The sequence below is a fragment of the Rhinolophus ferrumequinum genome, chromosome 23 (genome assembly GCF_004115265.2).
Source record: "Rhinolophus ferrumequinum isolate MPI-CBG mRhiFer1 chromosome 23, mRhiFer1_v1.p, whole genome shotgun sequence".
NCBI classification, from domain to species: domain Eukaryota; kingdom Metazoa; phylum Chordata; class Mammalia; order Chiroptera; family Rhinolophidae; genus Rhinolophus; species Rhinolophus ferrumequinum.
In genome coordinates this window covers 9,440,545-9,446,066 of record NC_046306.1, presented here as the reverse complement: position 1 = coordinate 9,446,066, position 5,522 = coordinate 9,440,545, and positions in this window count along the sequence as shown.

The following is a 5,522-nucleotide window of genomic DNA, read 5'->3' as shown; positions in this document are numbered from 1 at the left end:
AGGAAGTCTCCGGGCATGCTGGTTATTATAGTCCAGCGGTGTCGCAGAGCCTTCTGGGAGTTGTAGTCCTCCCCTTGCTCACACTCTCTCGGAGAAACTCCGCCCCCTCCCCAGAGGTCACAGCCGGTCCCCAGTGCGGGATTTCTCTGGCGTGTTTGGGCCCGGTCCCTGCTCCGCTTGAGCCGGTAGCTTCAGCTGGTGCAGATAAGAGAGCTCTGTTTTATGATATTGTTGGGAATATTAAAATGGTTAATAGAACTAAAGAATTTAAAAAAGGGTTTGGCACAGAGCGAGTGCTATATAAGTATTAGCTACCACTATTATTATTATTATTATTATTATTATTATTATTATTATTATTTAATCCTCATTGACCCTTGCAAAGTAGCTATTATGATCTTTTCTTGTCAGATGAGGGAACTGAGGCTGGAAGGAGTTAGATGGCTTTCCCAGGGTCATACAACACGAAGGAGTAAAATCCAGTTTTGGAATTGGGTTCTCTTAATCCTGGGTCACCTGCTGTTTCCTCTGTGGTGAGGAAGGTGGAGCCTGAGAAGTTTGAAGCAAAATGTGAGCGTATTTGCATTTTTACAAACGCAACCTGGCTGCCTTGAGGAGATTGAATTGGGCTGCCGCAAGACTGGAGGTGTGGAGTCCAGAGAGGAAGTGCGTCGGACACTCCTGACTCTCCGTCCAGTCTCCATGGCCCTTCGCGCCAGAAGGTCCAGTGTTTAGGTGTGAATCCAAGCCAGTCATGGGCACTACCATTTCTTTTTGCCAGTGATTGATCCAGTGGCGTACCTGTGTCCTAGTTCTTTCTGGTCAATGAATTGTGGAGGGGGCATGTTAGAAAAGTTTTTGTCCCTTCATAACAGCAGAAGAGAAAACCTTTTTTTGTCCCCTTTCCTCCTTCCTAAAGATGAGATTGTGATGGATGGAGCGGTGGCAATCATAATGAAACCATGCGACACAAGCCTGAGGCCAAAAAGCCTACCGTCTCACCAAAGAGGCCAGCACAGAAAGACAGAAAGAGCTAGGACCTGGCTGATGTAGTTGAGCTGCTGGATGAATCCAGGGACTGCCTACCAACAGGCTTCTTAAGACATGATCCAATGATTGTTTTTATTGCTTAAGCTGCTCTTAAAGGTAAGTGTATGTGGTCTACAGCCTGAAGTATACATAGTTGATACAGGAAGCTGGCACAATGCTCCAATCAAGAGATATATAGATGTGGACGGTTCCCCAGTGTTCACTGAAAAACACTGTTCTCAAAAGATGGGGAAACATCTGGGCAGTTTTGGAATCTCTGGATGTGAAAGGCATGAATAATTTGCAACAGTACATTCAAAATGTAAAAACTGCAATATACTTTACAAAATCTACAATATTAGTTTTTGGAGCAACACACACTTCTCAAACTCTACTGTGTGACACAAATCACTAGGAATCTTTTTAAAATGCAGATTCTGGTTCCATGGGGGTGAGGAGTGCTGAGATTCCGCATTTCTAATGAGCTCCAAGGGATACCAATGCTGACCCACAGACTACACTTTGAATAGCAAGGTTGTGGATAACATTATATAATTTTGTTTATATTTCCCATTTAGAGTTAAAGAAAAACCCCAACCTCCGTGCTATAGCTTGTATAATACAAACTACAGAAAGTAAAGCTGACGAACTGTTGATAGGAAGTGTCACGGGAACCCAGAAGACAGAGCGTATAATTCCTAGGGAGGTGTCTGTGGTTGAGGGTGTGTGTGACACATTTGCTAGTGGCATCTCATGGCACATACATGGAGTTCTGTTCCCTAGGTGTGTCTGAAGTATAGCATTGAATGTTTGGTATTGCTGCTAAAATATACAACCAGAAAGGGATGGCAGTAGGTGGGTAGGGGGATCTGGTACAATTCATTCACTCACTCTTCTACTGATGGACATCTGAGTTGTTTCCATTGGCTTCTTCCTATACAATTTATTTCTGTAATGTCAGAATTTTATATTATCTGTTAACTTTTGTGGTCAGGGAAAAAGGAATAAAAACCAAGAGTCTGGAGTTGGGGGAAACAAAAAGGATGAGTTTCCTTAATTTATAAAGAGCCCTTGTGACTCATTCAGAAAAAAAGATAACCCCAGAGAAAGATGATAATAGCAAACATTTATGGAGCATTTAGTATGTTCCAGGAATGTAGTATTTTACTTACATTCATTTAATTTTCACAGTTACCCTATGAGGTAGATACCATTATTATTCCACCTGACAGATTAGGAAACTGAGACACAGAAAGGTTAAGTAATTTACCGAAAGTCTCAAGCTTGTAAGTGGCAGAGCTGCGATTTTGAACCCAATGCTCTTAATCACTACTATCCTGCCTCCCAAGAAAAATAGGAAAAGGACATGTACAGAGTAAGGAAATGCACTAAGGAAATGGGATAAAACACCCAATCTCACTCAACATATTGTATTTCAATGATTCTAAAATGCGTATCTTCACATTCAAGCATCTGTGAAATCAGGATGCATCTTACAATGATATCTTAGATTCAATGAAATACAGTAAGAGAAATGCAAATTAAAACCACCTATCAGATTGGCAAAGAGCAAAACACTTGATAACGCACCGTGTTGGCAAGGGTGTGGGGAAACTGGTACTCTTAAAAGTTGGGAGAGTTTAGATGGGCACTGCCTCGGTGGAAGGCAGTGTGGGAGGAGCCATCAAAATGCAACAAACCCAACCATTCCTTGAGATTGACCCCTCAGGTCTGTTCACCCTTATGAGCAAAGACTTCCTTCAGTTCTCTGATGCACAACAGTGGTCTGTATTACCCAACACTGAAAATGACCCAATATTTGATGAGAGATAAGTTAAAAAAAGGAAGGCCCATCTTGAACTTGGAGTGCTACACAGAATGAAGCAGCATTGATATAACAATGTCTCCAAAATACATTGAGTGAAAAAAGGCACGGTGCAGAACTGTGCACATATCCTCCCTGTTTTGTGAAAAGGATGGCAGACATGCTTCTTCTATGCCTGTATAGGGGACTTGCAAGTGTCTTGTGGAAATGATGGCCTCTGGGGAGGGGAACTGAGGGCTTGGGGGAACATGAGTGGGGAGCAATTTACTCTTCAGTCTAGACCAGGAGTTGGTTAAGTTTTTTCTGTAAAGGCCCATAAATAGTAAATATTTTAGGCTTTGTGGGCCATTTGGTCCCTCTACTCTGCTGCTGTATTGAACAAGCAGCCATAGACAATATGCAAATGAGTGGGTGTGGTTGTGTGCCAATAAAGCTTTACAATGGAGACTAAAATTTGTACTTCATGTGTTAGGAAATATCTTTTCCCCCAAACATTTTTAAAAAATTTTTCATGGGACCATGGAAACACGGGTTGGCCTGATTTGGCCTACTGGCTGCAGTCAGCTGATCTCTGTTCTCGACCCTTTTGTATTGTTTGATTCTAATTCTTTACCTTATGTATGCATTATTATTACAAAACAATGTTTAAAAGGGGAACTTGAAATTGTAGGTTTGTCAAAACGGGGACGGGGGGGGGGGCGTTCGAGTTGGGGCAGGCGCCCTGCCCAGACCCCTTTAAGAAGTGAGCACGGAGGCCAAGGGCGGTGCACGACATTCCCAGTTGAGCTGGAAATCCGTTGGCCCTGCACTGCCACCTGCCCCACTCCACCACCAGATAGCAGCACAAATCCACCTAAAACCGGGCCATCCCTGCACCAGCTGGGAAGCCAAGGGCAGAAGGTGGTTCATACGCCTGTTTTAGTCTGCTGTAGTATGTTTAAAAAAAATGGAGCCAGCATTTAAAAATCTGAGTTCTGGCATCCCTTTAATCAGCTGATGTGAGTAGCAGCTGCTCTTTGGGGCCTGACGTCTCCAGGGCATCCCGGTCCTCCGTGTCAGCTGCTGTTTCTCATTCTGCTGTGTTGCTTTTTTCATAGGCGACCCATGTCTCACTGGCCACCTGCCTCCTCACCTCCCTCCCTCCACTGGAGCTGCAGGTGGGTGTTAAAAGCACAATGGCTTGGGTTGTGCTTTAATGGATCGGGGCTCAGAGACCAGGCCTGCCACCTACCAGCTATGTGACTTTGGGCCTGTTACATGGCCTCCATGCCTCAGTTTCCCATCTGCAGTTGGGGCTAAGTGTACTCCCCTTGCAGAGCTGCAGGGACTGTTTGATGGGACCCGAAGTTCAGAGTTCTCCACAGTCTGGCACGTGGAAGTGCTCCGCAGATAGCATTTCTCCTTGCCCTGCTGTCATAGGCACTTGTTTGCAACACCCCACATCTCACAAATGACCCCCACCCTCCCAGACCTGACGTAAAGCGCACCTCCTTCTGGTTTTGAAAAGTCTTTTCCCAGCCCCTGCGATTCAGGAGTCGGGAGATGGTCTGAGTCTGAGGCCTGGCTCTGCCTTACTAGCTGTGGGTGAGTCGCGTCACCTGTCTGGACTTAGGCTGTTTTTTTGCTGGCTCAAGGGAACTGACACAGGTTGGTAGGGCCTGGTTCCCACCCCTGCAGGTAAACATGTTTCAGCCCGGGACAATCAGAATACTTCACCAGTACCCCCCACCCCCACCAAAGTGATTGGTCCAGGGGTAGGCACATGACCCAATCTAGGCCACTGAGAGCCTGTCCTGGGGCTTTTGCTGCAACTGTTGGTAAGACTTGTCCCACTGAAATTGTTGAACTGGTCCAATGTCAAGTCTCAATCCAGAGAAAAATAGAGAGACCAAGTTCTGATGAATCATGTGAGCCCCTGGGTCCTACCAAACACAAAGTCAGAATCATCTCTAAAATTTTCAGTTATGAGCTAATAAAATTATTTTAGGTATTAAGTTTTTCTTAAATTATATAGTTTTCTGTCACTTGTAAGTTGATGAATTCTAGTATCCCTTCCTTTTGTGGTCCCGAGACAGTCACAAATCAGGTCTAGTGGTGGGTAAACTTTAAGGAAAATGAAGTTATGGGTCAGTTTTTAAAAAATGCTTTATCACTGCTCTGGGTCTTTTATCACTTCTATCCCCAACAGGCTTTTTTTTTTTTTCTGGTTAACATTGTAGAATCTAGTCCAGACTAATATTGATTATAATGCCTGTAGTGTTCACTACTGAATCCCAGTGCCTAGCACAGAGGAAGTACCTTATTTGTCCAATGAATAAACGAACAAGATGCTCATTTCTCTAAAATATCCAGTGTTTCCCCACTTACCTCAGCTGGTGAGATTCCATATAACTAATCCCTATTTTTTCAACCTCATCTTCCATTTTTCCCTTGCTCACTCCAGTTCAATCACATTGTCTCTTAAAAACCCCAAACTCGTTCCTGCCCTCAGGGCCGTTGCACTTGCTGTCCAGTCAGAAAGCCCCTTTCCCCAACTGGCTCCATCTTCTCCAGGTCTCAGCTCAAATGTCACCTCCTCAGAGAGGCCTTCCTGGACTACCCTGCCAAATACCACCACCCTGCTTTTCCAGTGTGGTTCCATGCTTTTTGATTTTCTTTACAAATCAAC